This window comes from Leptidea sinapis, chromosome 2, assembly GCF_905404315.1.
Source record: "Leptidea sinapis chromosome 2, ilLepSina1.1, whole genome shotgun sequence".
Classification (NCBI taxonomy): domain Eukaryota; kingdom Metazoa; phylum Arthropoda; class Insecta; order Lepidoptera; family Pieridae; genus Leptidea; species Leptidea sinapis.
The window spans coordinates 667,316-684,399 of NC_066266.1; positions in this window are offsets into that span (position 1 = coordinate 667,316).

A 17,084-nucleotide genomic window follows, 5' to 3' on the forward strand; every position below is an offset into this window, starting at 1 on the left:
ATTTAAAAACAATTAATTAAAAATGGGGGGAAACGCCTACTATTTGTTTCTGGCACTCGCCGGCCGCTACCGCGGCACGCTACGCTCGGCTCGTGCGTTGTTAACTGTTCTAACATAACCTAACCTAATCAATTTTAATGATTTGCAAATTAAAAAAAAAATCGAGAACACAAATGTTTATAGAGAACAATCAAGAACAAATGGCGAACTAACGATGTAATAAAAAAAATTAAAAAAAAGAACTGGGGGGCTAACTTTCTTGAGCTACTTTTAAGGCGTCTGTCCCACCTCTTCACTGAACTGAACTGTGCTTAAATTCTCTTGGCTACCGTCAGAGATCGGTTTAATCACAGACTACAGAGTAGGTACAGTAGATTGTATAATATATTGTGATACCAAAAGAATATGAAATAGTATAAGTAATAATACTAATAAAATTATATCGACGCCCCCATCCAGTTTTCCAGTATTTTCAAAATACAAATTTTACAGGAAAAAACCATTTGTGTTTTTTATTTATATTATCTTGTCAACAAATCGTTACTATGATAAGATTGATATGATATCTTGAAATGAAAGCATATTTATTTATAACATTTACCGCCAGTTGCAGAAAGCATATTTAAAATTTATATTTCATTATATCACATGCTATCTTTCACTGTCTAAATGAAAAAGAAAGTAACGGTATTATATTAAATGAAACATTAACTTTTAGGATGCTTTCGGCAACTAGCGGATAGTAAAAGTTTTTACATTAAATTAAATACTTATATTTTTAATGTAATGTTGACAGTGACTGTTGGACAAGTTGAAGACGTCTATAAAAGGCGATGTCTCCCTAGCGTCGACATAATATCCCAGCGAATACTCCGAGTTCCGCTTGCGCCTCTCTCTCACCCAAGAGATGGTCGCCTTCGATGTAGGCTTAGAGGGCACTTGCCCAAAGCCAGCTTCAAGTGGTGTTTAGTGGGTATGCAGGCATACCAACGCAGCCTTAGGTTGTGTTTGTACGCATGACTATTCACCACCTCTCTCCCGTCGTTAACCCTTTCCCTTTGTCTGGGCGCAAAAAAAAAGCGTCGATACATTTCTGCCGCAACCATTAACGAGTTAGGGCGTTACGCTGCCCGATTCCTGGTTGAATATTAGTCAATGACTAATGTCATTATCCGTAATTTATTCTTTGAAGCTTAGAGTTTGTTTCTTTTAAAGTTTTGTAACGGTTTTTCTATTTCATTTTACAGTAATAAATTAAGATGTTAACTTATTTGTGAATTAGTAGTAAGTAGGTGGTATTAAAATTTGTTATAAAAAAACACCCTTTTGATCTTTTTTCCTACAGTAATATATATTTTATATTATGAAAATAAGGGACGAGACGAGCAGGACGTTCAGCTGAAGGTTATTGACACGCCTTGCCCATTACAATGCCTTTCAGGATTCTTGAAAAACTCCAAAAATTCTGAGCGGCACTACAATTATTGCGCTCGTCACCTTGAGACACAAGAAGTTAAGTCTCATTTTCCCAGTAATTTCAGTAGCTACGGCGCCCTTCAGACGAAAACACAGTAATGTTTACACATTACAGCTTCACGGCAGAAAACGGTGTCTATTTCACACCCATAAACAAGCCGGCATCCTGTGCAATGGATCCTCCCACTGGTAAACAGGTTATTCATTAATTCTGTAATATATCTTAAGGAGTATATTAGTATCAAGTAGTGAGTACATATAAATATCGAATTTCAGGAAACAAACACAAAAAAAAAGAATAATAACCTACCCAATTATAAAAGTTGGGACGCCTCTGTCTGCGGATATTTTGGACACACACCCATTTCATTCATGTTACCTGCGAAGGGTGCGCGGTCGGCCGGTGGTTCCTCTCGAGCCCTATTATGTTGCGAAGACGCTTAGTGTTAGACGGGTAACTGAGTGAGTATAATTTGTAATTTTGTGATAATTCTTAATTCCGCGATTAGCGGCATTGGGCAAACCACAGAGGCCCCGTCTTTTCGTTTGACACGCCGCTCAGCTAATACTAGATCTACGCCATTGGACCGAGTTCAGGGCCTTAGTTTACTGGTAGAATAAATAAGTCAGGGATCCTCAAGATTTTTGAAACCATTTAATAACGAAATGTTCTTTTTATTGTAGCATTTAATCTAAGGGGTTTTATTTTTTTTTTTTTGCTGGTGTCTCCGCTTTCTACTTCATATCCGTGTCAAATGTCATTATCGTACAGGGGTTTTTATACACTAATAAATAAAAATAAATAAAAAATAAAATAAAATAAAATAGCCTTTATTGCTGCTTTTCCTTACAATTATTTGTATATACATGCCTACTTACTAAACACTTAATTGATTTAATCTATTCTATTATTTGAACTATCGGCAACTGGATGTTTGTATAGGACAGCTTGTCTATCGACAAAGGCCTCCTCTAAAGATTTCCACGTATTCCTGTCTCTCGCTAAACGGGTCCATATCGGACCAGCCACTTTCTTGAAGTCATCTTCCCATCTTTTGCTTTGTCTGCCTCTATTTCTTTTGCCATCTCTTGGGTACCATTCTGTTATTAACTTAGTCCACTTTTCTTTACTCTCTCGTAACATTCTTCCCGTCCAACGCCATTTAAGCTGTCTGTATGCAGTGTGTGCATTTTTTAATTTTGTTTTCGTTTTTATTTCTTGTAATTTAACTTTATCAATTCTTTTTATACCTAAAATACTCCTTTCCATTCCATTTTGGCAAACTTTTAATTTAGTTTCTTGTAATTCTGTTAGCGCCCATGTCTGGCATCCATATATAGCATGGCATAATGCACATTTCATATACTTTCTTTTTTTCTTTCATTGGCATTTCTTTATTCTTCATTACTTCTCTAAAAGACCAAAACCTTTTCCAAGTATTAGTTATTCTTCTTTCTATTTCTTTATTCATGCAATTATCTGTAGATATAAGTTGGCCCATGGGGTGCTTAGCAGAAACCTCCACGTGTGGGCGGTGGTGTCGATCCACGATGAAACCTTTCTTAGGCGTTCTGAATAGAGTGACACCTACCTCTCCGGTGCACCCTGGAAACATTGCGCCTGTGACTGATTTGTTATTGCGCTCGATTTTCACTAATCGCTGCGTAATGGCAGTCGTGGTGGCCAGTGGCTAATATCTGCTCCACTCTTCCGGCGGTTAGTGGGTGCCAACCGGAAGATTTTACAGCATCCACCTGCGTCTTTGGCCTGCGCAGTTGATCGCCGTACGCGAGGATGACGGAGTCCTGGGAGGTTGAGCGGGACAGGGGTCGGGGATTAGTTACCCCTGTAACGTAATACGCTTCCTTCGGTCCCGATTTCAAGTTAAACGGTAGCCCCGTGAGTAGCCGCCATGAGGGTAATGGTCAAGTGTCCCCGCCTTGGCGGGGCAACAGGCGAGGTTCGGCTGGTCCCCGCAAGGGGAGGTGCTCAGCCATGCTGACGGGGTAAGAATGGGTGGAGGAACTGATGGATAGGATCGAATCCATCAGCCGCTCATCTCGAGCTCCCGATGTCGCGCAAGAGGCCAACCAGCTGGACCTATATTCCCCTTGCAGCCCTGATGGTTAAGTTAACCATCCCCAGTTGCGGGCTCGGTGGAGGGTGGGGAGCAAGGGGAACGAAGTTTTTACCCGGTAGAGTATGGACAACCCTAGATCCAAAAAAAACCCCAAAACAAACTAATTCCCCGGCGGAGAAATCCACCAGGACCACACAGACCTCTGGAGCGTGTTCAGCACCTGCTGGCACCCAGAAATTACAGACCAAGGAGCCTAATAAGGAACCGTCTATGGGCACAGACGCCGCATCAGCAGTGTCTGCCCAATCAGTCAGCAGACTGGAGGCAGGTTGGACCCTCGTATCTTACAAGGGCCGAAACCAAAACAAACCCCGAATAGGGGAGAGTCACTCGGCACAAGACAACACAGATCGCCATCGACCCAACAGGAGGCAAAGGCGCATAGCAGCTCGCCTTCGCAAGGCCAACGCTCAGAAAGCTAGCGCCTCAATGCCCTCCTCTGAACCCGAACCGCAACCCAGCACCTCACGAGGTTCAGATATGCCGGTCAAGCAAGCCCGGTATGATCCTAGGAAGGCCCCAGACAACCGAAGGCCTCCTTCCAACAAAGCAGGCAGAGTAGCCCAACCCTCGACATCCACCAAACGCACTCGCTTGGATGACACCAACTCTCCGAGGGGTGACCACAAGAGGGCCAAATTGCTAAATCGGCCCAAACCGACATCATACGCCAACGCTGCGAAAACCGACCCTGTTGTGGCCATAACATCTACCACTACAGGGCATATTGACGCGAATATGGCACAGCTTATACAAAGCAAGCTTGAAGATAAGCTCATGACAGCCATGATGGCCGCTATGAGTGAAGACAGAGAAGGGCCTGCGTTTCTGGGCAAACCCGTCTATGATGGGGGCGTCCTAAAACTGTGGTGCTCTAATCTTAAAACATTGGAGTGGCTGAAAACTGCTGTCCCGGAAATCCAACTCTCTAACGGTGACACCCTGGCAGTAAAAAACATCTGGGATATTCCCAACCGCGTCAGGTGTGGCATTCTACTACCAGGTGAATGGAAGGACACCAAAGCAATCGGCGGGATGCTACGGTTCCAAAACTCTTGGGCCAAAGTAGACAGCTGGTTGTTACACGCCCTTTATCACCACAACGACCACAGCTTCATCGTGGTAAGCATCCTGGAGGACCAAATCCCCAAAATCTTGGAGCATGAGCGCCGGCTTTCATTCATGCTGGGCTCAGTATATCTGAAGTTCCAGGGGCCAGGAGGTAAATACACCGAGACCCCCCCCCTCTAAGGATACAAACGGTGAGGCATTGACAACAACAGGGAATAATATAGACGACAGTGATGCACTGCCGGAACCCATGGACGCTCAAACAATTGACCCAGCAGACGGCAACTGCGCCACTAGCTCTCCCTCGGAGGAAGTGCTCAACAGCCTAAAGGAGCTCGAAGAGCTTCTGGCGGCGGGCACCAAAGGCGATGCCGACTGCACCAAGGGCATTGAAGAGCTCTGCATCGGGGATGGCGAGGAGGGTGTGCTATCCAAAGATGGCATCCCCTTCTAAGTGCAGCACCATCCAAATAAACCTCCACCATAGCGAAACCGCAACGGCCCAACTTCGGAAATGGTTGGAGGTTAACCCTACAGCTCTCACCCTAATCCAGTAGCCGTGGGTTAGGCGGGGCCGGATATGCCATCTCTCCAATATCGGAGGAAAGCTTATACATTACTCAGGACCAGAACACCCTAGAGCCTGTATCTACATTTCTAATAATCTACATGTGCAACCCCTAACAGATTTTTGTTACAGAGACTTATGCGCAATAAAAATACTGGACAGACACATCCTTCCAACTCACCAGAGAGCGATAGTGGTCGCCTCCGTCTATATGCCTGACGGGGAAGACCCACCGCCGGAAGAACTTGTCAAACTGGTGAACTACTGCGAGACAACCAAGAGCGAGCTTATTGTGGCTGCAGACTGCAATGCACATCACCCGCTCTGGGGCATGCAAACAACCAACAAAAGGGGTAAGCAACTCACTGAATACCTTTTTTCTACTAACCTTAATATTTTGAATGTAGGTTCAGAACCCACCTTTGTAAATAGGAGGAGCAAAACAATTATAGACATCACTTTAGCAACAGAGGGAATGTCTGATTCTATATCCAATTGGCATGTGTCGAAAGAAGCATCCTGCTCAGACCACAGATGGATACTTTTTAACATGGAGGTAAACATCACTACACCGCCTCCCAAGAGGAAACCCCGCAGAACGAATCTTACTCAGTACAAGTTGCTGATGGAATCGCGTCTAAAGGACGAAACACTCCCAGCCAGGATAATCGGAGTAGATAACATCGAAAACCAAATAGCACAAATATACGAATTCATGACTGCCAGTTATCATGCTACATGTCCCCTCACCAGCCCTCAATCAGACAGACCAAGACCCCAGACCTGGTGGGGACCTGAATTAGAAAGGCTCAGGAAAAAAGTGAGGAGACATCTGAACCGCGCAATGAACACAGGCGATCAATACGACTGGGACATCTACAAAGAGTGTAAGTCTGAATACAAGAAACGCATCAGATACAGAAGATCAGAAGGCTGGCGTAAATTTTGCAGCAGCATCCAATGCCATAACCAGGCCACCAGGGCAAGGAAATTAAACTCTAACCAACCCAGGCAAATCCTCGGATCCCTGCTGAAACCTGACGGTACATTTACCAACTCACCAGAGGAAACAGAGCGAGTCCTAACGGAAACTCACTTTCCAGGATGCAAAATAATGCAGCATATCGAGTGGGTAAATGAAAACATAACCGCTGAGGAAGCTGACTGGCAACAAGCACACAAGTTGGTGACAACCGATAAAATAAAGTGGGCTATAAGTTCCTTTCACCCCTTTAAGTCAGCAGGACCTGATGGGGTCTTTCCCGCCTTGTTGCAATGGGGAGGAGAAGGTCTCCACAACCGGCTGATCAACATTTTCAGGGCGTGTCTAGCGCATAGATACATCCCTAGGATATGGAGGGAAGTTAAAGTGATTTTCATACCTAAACCAGGTAAAAGTGACTATTCTAACGCTAAATCTTACAGACCCATAAGTCTTACCTCTTTTACCCTGAAGATCCTAGAAAGGCTGTGTGAAAGAGAACTGAGGGAGAATTACCTTAAGAACATACCCCTACACCCCAACCAACACGCATACAGTCAGGGTAAAAGCACCGAATCTGCACTTCACGCTGTAGTGAACGTTATAGAGGGCACACTTTCTTCTTTTTGTCTAGGAACCTTCGTGGACATTGAAGGAGCCTTCGAAAAGACAAAATTTACAAAAATAAAAGAAGCATTACACCGCCATGGAGTATGTACAACTCTGTCATCATGGATTGAAAACATGCTCAAACACAGAGTGATATTACTAAATGAAAGTGAGACACAGAAAGCATTTGTAGCTAAAGGCTGCCCCCAAGGAGGAGGTATCTCACCTCTTTTATGGAACTTGGTAGTAAATGATCTAATTACCACTCTAAACGAAAATCACTACTTTACGGTAGGCTACGCAGACGACCTAACTACATTAATAAGCGGAAAGTTTGCCAGTACTATATGTGAAGTAACAAATGCAGCATTAATAATCGTGGAAAGATGGTGCATAGATAACGACCTATCAGTCAACCCACATAAAACGGAATTGGTAATGTTCACAAACAAAAGAGTTCTGGGTAACTATAAACTGCCAAAACTGTTTAACACCGAACTCCAACTAAACAGCGAAGTGAAATACTTAGGAGTTATACTTGACAGCAAGTTAAACAGGGCGGCCCACTTGGAATCAAAAATAAATACAGCTACCGTAACCTTCTGGCAATGCCGTAGAATGTTAGGAAAGACATGGGGACTTGCCCCGAACATCGTACTATGGCTCTACACAGCTGTGATACGACCTATGATATGTTACGGCGCAGTTGTATGGTGGCCACGCACCAAGCTGAACACTACTTGTAATAAACTGCAACGATTCCAAAGACTAGCGTGTATGGCTATCACATGATGTATGCGAACCACACCTACCGCGGCTGTAGAAGCTATGCTGAACCTTCCGGCTCTATATAAAACAAGAGGCGGCCTGCGCCGCAGTAAGGTTGAAGACATTAACTCTTTGGAAAACCACTCAATCCCCACACCCAGAGGTTCTAAATGAGGTGATTGAAAAGGAGCCTCTGCTGTTGGCAGTAAGTGATAGATCTCCAAAGGAATACATATTCGATAAGAGATACAAAATACAGCTGTATGAAGAACTGAAAGAGGACCACAGTACAAAAGACCTCAGGATTTTCACAGATGGCTCAAAGACAAGGTCGGGCACGGGATACGGAGTGTTTTCGGATGACCTAAATATAAGAATAGCTGCATCACTAGGAGCTCATAACACTGTCTTCCAAGCAGAATGTATGGGTATCATAGAAGCAGTCACTGCTACTTTGACTCGAAAGACTACTCCATCCGCATCCTTTCAGATAGCAAATCAGTACTACAAGCCCTACAAAGCCACACTATCACCTCTAAGCTAATATACAACTGTCACCAGTGTCTGAGGGAGTTATGCGAAAATAACAACCAAGTAACTCTTCAATGGATAAAGGGTCACAGTAACTCACGAGGGAATGATGCCGCTGATGAATTGGCCAGGAGAGGCTCAGCGATGACAGCAAAAGGACCAGAACCAACTATCCCTCTCCCGCCTAGCTGGCCTACGAAGGTAATACGCCAACACACCAAGGAATTACATAATAAGTGCTGGATGGAAGTAAGTGGGTGTAGACAAGCAAAAGAAGCTCTACCTCAAATAGACCCCAAGCTCTCTCGCAAGCTAGTAAAACTTCCACGACCTAGGTTACGGAAAATAACTCATGTACTAACGGGTCACGGCCCTTTTAACAAGCATCTGTTCAATATAGGTATCACCGACAGCCCACTGTGCAGAGCCTGCACGGAGGCGGACGAAACGGCCGCACACGTCATTTTGGAGTGTAAGAGTGTGGCCACATACCGGGCCAAACACCTGGGGTCACCGAGGACTCTCCCCGAGGTCATGGGTGACATCAGAGGTTTGATACATTACCTTGAGGAACTGGGGTGGCAGGATTAGCCGCCCTCCTCACCACGCAAAATAGGCGCGCTGTAGTCGTCGAGTCGCGGATAATAGCCCGTGATAACCTACAAGTTGGCCCAAATATATATATTCGTTTACATATTCTAGTTGTTCGTTATTTACTGTTATTTGTTCATTGATTATTGCATCACCATCTACAGGCAATTGAATTTTGAGAAGTGCAATCCGTTCTGAAATTCCTCTTAGTTCTTGTATGTTTTTGACAAGGTTTCTTTTAACCATGAATCCGACTCCGTACAATCCGGGCGTGTCCCCAATAGGGTGCAATATGTATTTTCCATGGTTTTCTATTCTTTCCCCAATTCTTCTCACTTCGCTAATTCCAGTTATATCCCATTTTATTTCATGTAATGCTAGTTCTAGTTCTTCTAGTTTTTCTGTGGTTCCTAGTGATCGACAGTTTATAGTTGCTATATGTATATCATTATATTTATGTTTTTTGTTATTTTATATCTTTAGAGGGTCGTGGTCGTTTTCCCCCACGAGGACCAATCGGCTTGGGGGAGGTTGGTAATTTCCAATTATTTGGTTGTTTAAATGTTTATGTTGTTGTGTTTTCCGGTTGCCGATAGCTAATTGTTATTGCCTATTATCCACCATAGAGGAAGAGGAAGAGAGAGAGTTGGATCTACCTCTCATGACATCGAAAGCGTTACGCATATTATTTTGTGATGGCGTCCAGGATTGTTTCTTTTTTGCTTGTATATTATCTAGCGGCGATGAAGATATTTCTGTCTTCCTTTTATCATTGGTTGTATTATTTTCTTTTACTACAAGCTTGTCATACTTAAGGTATGCGAAATTTCCTTTCAATCTTTCTTCTTTCAATTTAGTTTGTAACATTTTTCTCTTCTCCAGAACTTCTTTAGAATAGTCCTCTGTGATGTATATATCTTTAAGATTTTTCCGGACTCGCATTACCTCATTTTTCTTCCATAAATTGACAAATGAAAGTACAACAGGTTTCGGTTTTCCCTCTAGGCTTTTCTTTCCAATGCGATAAATGTTGTTTATTTAATAATCCCCAGTATTAATATTTAAGTCTTTATTAAATACCTTTTTTACCTCTTGTATTAGAGCTGAGGTAGATTCTTCTTTTTCTTTTAATCCAAAAATAATAATATTGTTGTGCTTCTTGTCTCTTTTCAAATATTCTACCTCTCTCTCAAGGTTTAGCAGTTTTATCTTCAAGTCTTTGTTTCCTGCTAAAATAGGCTTTAATTTTTCATCCATTTTCTCCATTATTGAATTGGTTATAGACTCTTTCAGTTCAACCGTCTGTTTCTGCATTTCAAATTTAATTTTGTCAAACAGAATTTGGAATTGATTCACCATATTTTAACTTTGTTGCGTAAAATGGATCGCAATGATAAATGGTCATTTTCATGTTGGCAACACCGATGCAATAAATGCCACTGAAACTGTCAACTTGTCAGTGACTGATAGTGACACAATGACGTTTCTAATACAGTTCTATGAAAAATTTCTAACCTCAATCCGGTAGTTGCTGGTTGTTGTTTAGTTGTAATCTGTTTTATTTTCACGATTATTGCAAGATAATTGATAATTCCACAAATCCACAGCACTTATGATTGTTTTATTACTATTCACCGTGTCCAACAACCCGTAAATATATTTTAATTACAATAAGTTTGAGGACTGCACTACAACGATGTTTACAATTCGAGCACCGGAACCGCATATTTTATACACTAGTACCTGGACGACCGAGCCTTGCTCTGATTTTTAAGAATGTACAAAACTTGAACAAAAAAAAACTAATAGAAGATCTGGATTCGAACCGGGTTCTTCTGCTTTCCGGATCTCCCAATGTCTGAGCTATTAAAGTCTTGTATATAGTGGCGAAATTTACCTTTGTATTCTAATGTTATTGTAGCAGTTTCTCATTAAAATACGGATAAAACTACATTTTTTAAAACTGAAACCTAGCTAGATCCATTTCTCGCCCCCGAAACTACCTGTATACTTAATTTCATTAAAATCGTTGGAGCCATTTCCGAAATTCAGATTATATATATACAAGAATTGCTCATTTAAAGATATTAGATATGTGCATAAATACAAGTTAATAACATTTGACACACCCCAATAAGTAATAACATTTGTCCAATAAGTGAATTGTACTTTAGTAAGGAATTAGCATTAGCATATAATTTCATTACGAAGTTATTGCGGTGAATTATTCAAATGTAATTTCACAATAACATTAATTTAATTGTTTATTTAACGCTACTTTTTTTTAGTAAAAAGAGAAACTATTAAGCTCTTTTACAGACTTATTGCGGTGCAAATGAAATAGCCAAAAGACGGTAAGTAACAAATGCCGGTTTTTACGTTTTATAAATTTAGTGTGTTTGTGGAATACCTATATCTTATTAAGGTTAAAGACAAAATAAAAGAACACAAAATTACAAAAACCAGCCAAGTGTGAGTGGGACTCGTACACCGATTGCCTAATTTCACTATTCTTATTCAACGGGAATTACCCTACAGGTTTTCATTCTCGTAAGAGAATTAAAAGAAGTGGTATTAAACGGCCTTGCTGTTTGACTATATTGACTTGGAAGATTTTTGTGGCTCTTGATTTTTTGATATTTCTTTAAAATCGACATCTCCCCGCAGTTCAAAGTCAAATAAACTTTATTCATATAGGCTTAAACTAAGCGCTTCTGAATCTTCACTATAAATATTTTATTAAATTACTGAATTGACCATATATTCTTAAAAAGTTGAGCTCGTGAGAAGAACATAACATAAGAAACTCAACGGCCATTTTAACGGCCATTAAACATTTTCAACATAATTTGTAACAAGCTCATCCTACTAATATTATAAATGTGAAAGTTTGTATGTCTGGATGTATGTTTGAACTTCTTTAACGCAAAATCTACTGAATAGATTTAATAGATAAACTTTACAATAATATAGCTTACACACCAGAATAACATATAGGCTATAATTTATAAAACTAGTGTGAATTATACAAAATATAAAAGAAGTGTGATTGTTACTAATCAATACAACTAGCGCCATCTCTTACCAACTAGTAAGGAAAATATCAATACAATTTATATGGCAAAACAACGTTTGCCGGGTCAGCTAGTATCAAATAAATTTTATATGACCTATTCTTTATTGATTTTGCATCAATAGTCACCTATTTTCAGTCAATTTGTCGTAATCAAATTATTCATTACATAAAACAGTGATAACCAAAACGTTGCCATAACATATATATATAATAGTTTTACCCAAGTTAGTATCGGAATACTGGGTCTCGAAATCTCGAGCGATTGCCAATTTCGTGGCCATCTGGAGGGCCAAGCCAAATTGGCTTCGAAGAATCTGGGCGTCATCAATAGAGCACGGCAATACTTCAAGCCGGCCCACATTCTAGCGCTCTACAAAGCGCAGGTCCGGCCACACATGGAGTATTGCTGTCATCTCTGGTCTGGCGCACCCCAGTATCAGCTCGATCCATTTGACCGCGTGCAACGCAGAGCAGCTCGAGTTGTCGGGGACCCAGTGCTCTGCGAACGGCTGGATCACTTGGCGTTGCGTAGAGACGTTGCTTCATTGTGTGTCTTCTACCGCATTTATCACGGGGAGTGTTCTGAAGAGCTGTTTAACCTGATTCCTGCCGCCGAATTCCACCTTCGCACGACTCGCCAAAAGTTAAGATATCATCCCCACCATCTGGATGTGTGGCGGTCCTCCACAGTGCGGTTTTCAAGGAGCTTTCTTCCGCGTACTACAACGCTGTGGAATGAGCTTCCTTGTGCGGTTTTTCCGGGACGATACGACATGGGTACCTTCAAAAAAAGCGCGTACACCTTCCTTAAAGGCCGGCAACGCTCTTGTGATTCCTCTGGTGTCGCAAGAGAATGTTGTCGGCGGTGATCACTTAACACCAGGTGACCCGTACGCTCATTTGTCCTCCTATTCCATAAAAAAGGGGGTTCTATTGATTATCATCTATGATCATAATATTCAACCACGACAATTACTTGAGCATAAAGACGACTCAAATATCTGGATAGCATATAAAAATATGGCCGAGTATCGTTAATTTGCCCCTTACAAATTGAGAATTTCTGATACTTTTGATGGATCCCATAATTAGAACTTAATCAAACTACCCTTGAAGTATATCCCTTCCAATAAAAAAATAATCAATATCGGTTGGCGTGATATTGAATTATTCGTCCATTTTTCGGACACACACTAAATGCAAATTTAAGATAATTATAAAAAGAAAATTATGTGGTGACTTAGGAACCACAATATCATTTTTGAAAACCTATTCCTCCTCCACCAGAGTTGCTGAGTCAGTTAAAGAATGTAAACAAAATATCAAATTGAGTGTTGTAAGTCCAGCAAATATAATTGATACTCTCAGATCTTTAGCAATGAAAAAAAACTGCTCATATATAGGGCATATTTGTAAAAATAATGAGTTCAGTTTTGACGTCATAGCACCATATCTAGCAATAGTTTTTAACAGCTGTATTGAACATGGCGTGTTTCCTGACCTCCTGCAATATAGAATAATAATTTATTGATAACAAACCACCACCACACAATTATTAAATAAAAAACCAAAATGAGTAATAATAATAATTCTTAGAACTAACAATTGAATCGAATTAAATAATACAATTTGGTGTTGTCACCAAATGGAGCTAACTCAATAATAAGCAGCAACGGCGTGGCGCCAATGTAGCACTGGTTTTCAGTAGCCCCACATTATTGAGTCCTGGAGTAGCAGCGTCTTGTAATTTTTAAATTATAGTTATGAATATAATCCAATAGAAGTTATAATCAGTAAATAAAGGCATTATAGATCTAATGTTTGTATTTTAAATCTTAAAAACAAAAGAAATTGAACTTAAAAAGAAGTTTATTTAGATCTTAACTTAGCTTATAAATGTTATTTTTTTATATTTTTATAAATGTTTATTTTATTTAACTTATAAATGTTAATATTATAATATAAAATTTAAAAGAGGCACAAGCAGTTACACAGGTTTATAAATGTCATTAAGTAGGTAATTATTTAGTTTTTATTTTGAAATTTTGAATGGTATTCCTAAGTTGAAGTGGAGGTGGCAAATCATTCCAGCACTTGGTGGCTTGAAAGTTAAAACTTCCCCGAAACGCAGCAGTGCGGTGGCTAGGAATAGCTAATGTACGAAAAGAGGACCTCGTATCCATATTCAAAGCTTTATGCTGTCCAAGCCATTTGCCTTTTACTTCTTTGATATAGGGTGTAACGTGACTACGAGTAGGAATATTCCAACATTATCTAGCGCACGCATTCTGCACTCGCTGTATGGCATTTTTAGTTTTACTAAGTAGTCGTGGGCCATAAACGGTGTCCATGTAATTAAATTTATAAAGGACGAGAGCATCACACAGACAAGAATTGTCTTAATTTATATAACACCTTAAGACGATAAAACAATTTGAAATCGTCAGGTTTATATATTTTTCGAATCGTAGACTTTCACCCATTATCAGACCTAAATTTCTTGCTTCATGCACACGTTCAATTTTATAATTATTAATTTTTATATCAAGACTAGCTGACCCGACAGACGTTGTTCTGTATATAATAAATAAAATAATGTTTTTTTATGAATTTGTCAATAATATATCACAACATCAAGAATTACTTCGTAAAATATGCACCCTGCTGCCTTAATGAAATTGTTTCACAGCAGAACTGTCAAACCGTGCGTCAATAAATTCTCTCATAGAAATTATGTATGGACACATCAAAGGAAAAACAATTTTGCTGTTTTTATTTAATTCCGAGCATTTTCCTATTTATTCACCTTTTAAACCTTCTCTGGACTTCCACAAATAATTCCAGACCTAAATTTGTCAAATCGGTCCAGCCGTTCTCGAGTTTTAGCGAGACTAACGAACAGAAATTCATTTTTATATATATAGATTGTATTGCTCAATTGTATTTAAACCATTCTGTGTACCGAAAATCATATATTTTGTTTACTGGGTTGAGAATTAATGAGTTTTTCTCTGACCATTTGTAAATTTCGTTTAAATCTGAATTAATTAAATTGATTGCATCAATTATGTTGTGAGGAATGAATGATAAATATAGTTGAATGTCATCTGCATACAATTCATACTTACAGTGCTTTATATTTTGCAATATGTCCGCACTATACAAAATTAATAAAAGAGGGCCTAATATAGATATAGAACCCTGTGGAACTCCTCTTTTCATCACTACACTCTGAATAGCGAACTTTACCATCTTCTTCTGTGGTTACAACTTTCTGAGTTCTATGAATTAGGTAACTATGAAACCATTGTATAGTATTTTTTTTTATGGAATAGGAGGACAAACGAGCCTACGGGTCACCTGTTGTTAAGTGATCACCGCCACCCACACTCTCTTGAAACACCAGAGGAATCACAGGAGCGTTGCCGGCCTTTAAGGAAGGTGTACGCGCTTTTTTGAAAGTACCCATGTCGTATCGTCCCGGAAACACCGCACAAGGAAATTCATTCCATAGCTTTGTAGTACGTGGAAGAAAGCTCCTTGTAAACCGCACTGTGGAGGACCGCCACACATCCAGATGGTGAGGATGATATCCTAACTTGTGGCGGTTCGTGCGAAGGTGGAATTCGGCGGCAGGAATCAGGTTAAACAGCTCTTCGGAACACTCCCCGTGATAAATGCGGTAGAAGCACACAATGAAGCGACGTCTCTACGCAACGCTAAGTGATCCAGCCGTTCACAGAGTACTGGGTCCCCGATAATTCGAGCTGCTCTGCGTTGCACGTGGGCAAATGGATCAAGCTGATACTGGGGTGCGCCAGACCAGAGATGACCGCAATACTCCATGTGTGACCAGACCTGCGCTTTGTACAGCGCTAGAATGTGGGCCGGCTTGAAGTATTGCCGTGCTCTATTAATGACGCCCAGTTTCTTTGAAGCCAATTTGGCTTTGCCCTCCAGATGGCCACGGAATTGGCAATCGCTCGAGATTTCGAGACCCAGTATTCCGATACTAGGCGAGGCTTTTAGGAAAGTGTTGTCGAAGAGCGGTGATGCGACAAATGGGGTTTTTTTAGAGGTAAACGCGCAAACTTGAGTCTTCTGGGGGTTAAATTGGACAAGGTTCAATTTACCCCATTCCGCGACCTTCTCAAGAGAGGACTCGATAGAAGACACATGTTTCTCCCGGTCGACGATTTCCCGAGAGAGACTTGCATGGCCCGTGTATACGGCATCACCAGTGCTGTCATCTGCATAGCAATGAATGTTGGAGGTGTCCAACATATCATTGATATGCAGAAGAAACAGCGTAGGAGATAGCACACAGCCTTGGGGCACTCCAGCATTCACGGGCTTCGGGTTCGAGCAATATCCGTCGACAAGAACCTGTATGTTGCGCCCAGTGAGGAAGCTGGAGGTCCACTTGCACAAGCTCTCGGGAAGCCCAAATGATGGAAGTTTAGAGAGGAGCGCCTTGTGCCATACACGATCAAAGGCCTTTCGCTATATCCAGGCTAACTGCCAGACCTTCCCCCTTGCCTTCAATAGCCGCAGCCCATCTATGTGTTAGGTATACCAGAAGATCACCTGCCGACCGACCATGGCGAAAGCCGTATTGTCGGTCGTTGATCAACTGGTGACAGTTTACCAAGAGCTGACGGCTAATTATGCTCTCCATGATTTTGGGGAGCAGGGAGGTAATAGCAATAGGCCTGTAGTTTGCCGGATCCGAACTGTCTCCTTTTTTTCGGATCGGATGGACAAGGGCTGACTTCCATGAGTCAGGGACTACGCCTTTGGAATAAGAGTGCCGGAATAAACGCGTTAGCACCGGCGTCAACTCAGGGGCACACGTTCTAAGCACAATTGCAGAAATGCCATCCGGCCCGCTCGACTTCCTGACGTCCAACAAAAACAGAGCTCGCCTAACAGTTTTCTGTCTGAACTGTACTTCCGGCATAGAGCTCTGACACCGTGGGATGGTCGGCGGTGTTTTTCCGTTGTCGTCAAGAGTCGAGTTTGAGGCGAAAAGAGCGCACAGTGATCGGCTTTCTCTTTTGCCGTATGGGCTACGATGTCATTCCTCAAGTGCAACGGTGGCATGGACGGCTGGCTGAGGTTACCAAGAGCAGCTTTCGACAACGACCAGTACTTGCGTGTTCCGGTCGGGTAACTAGAAAGCTGCTCGCCGATTTTGACGACGTGTTTTGACTATGCACGGGCGATTTGCCGCTTAAAAAATCTGGAAGCACGGTTGTATTTCCTCTGAAC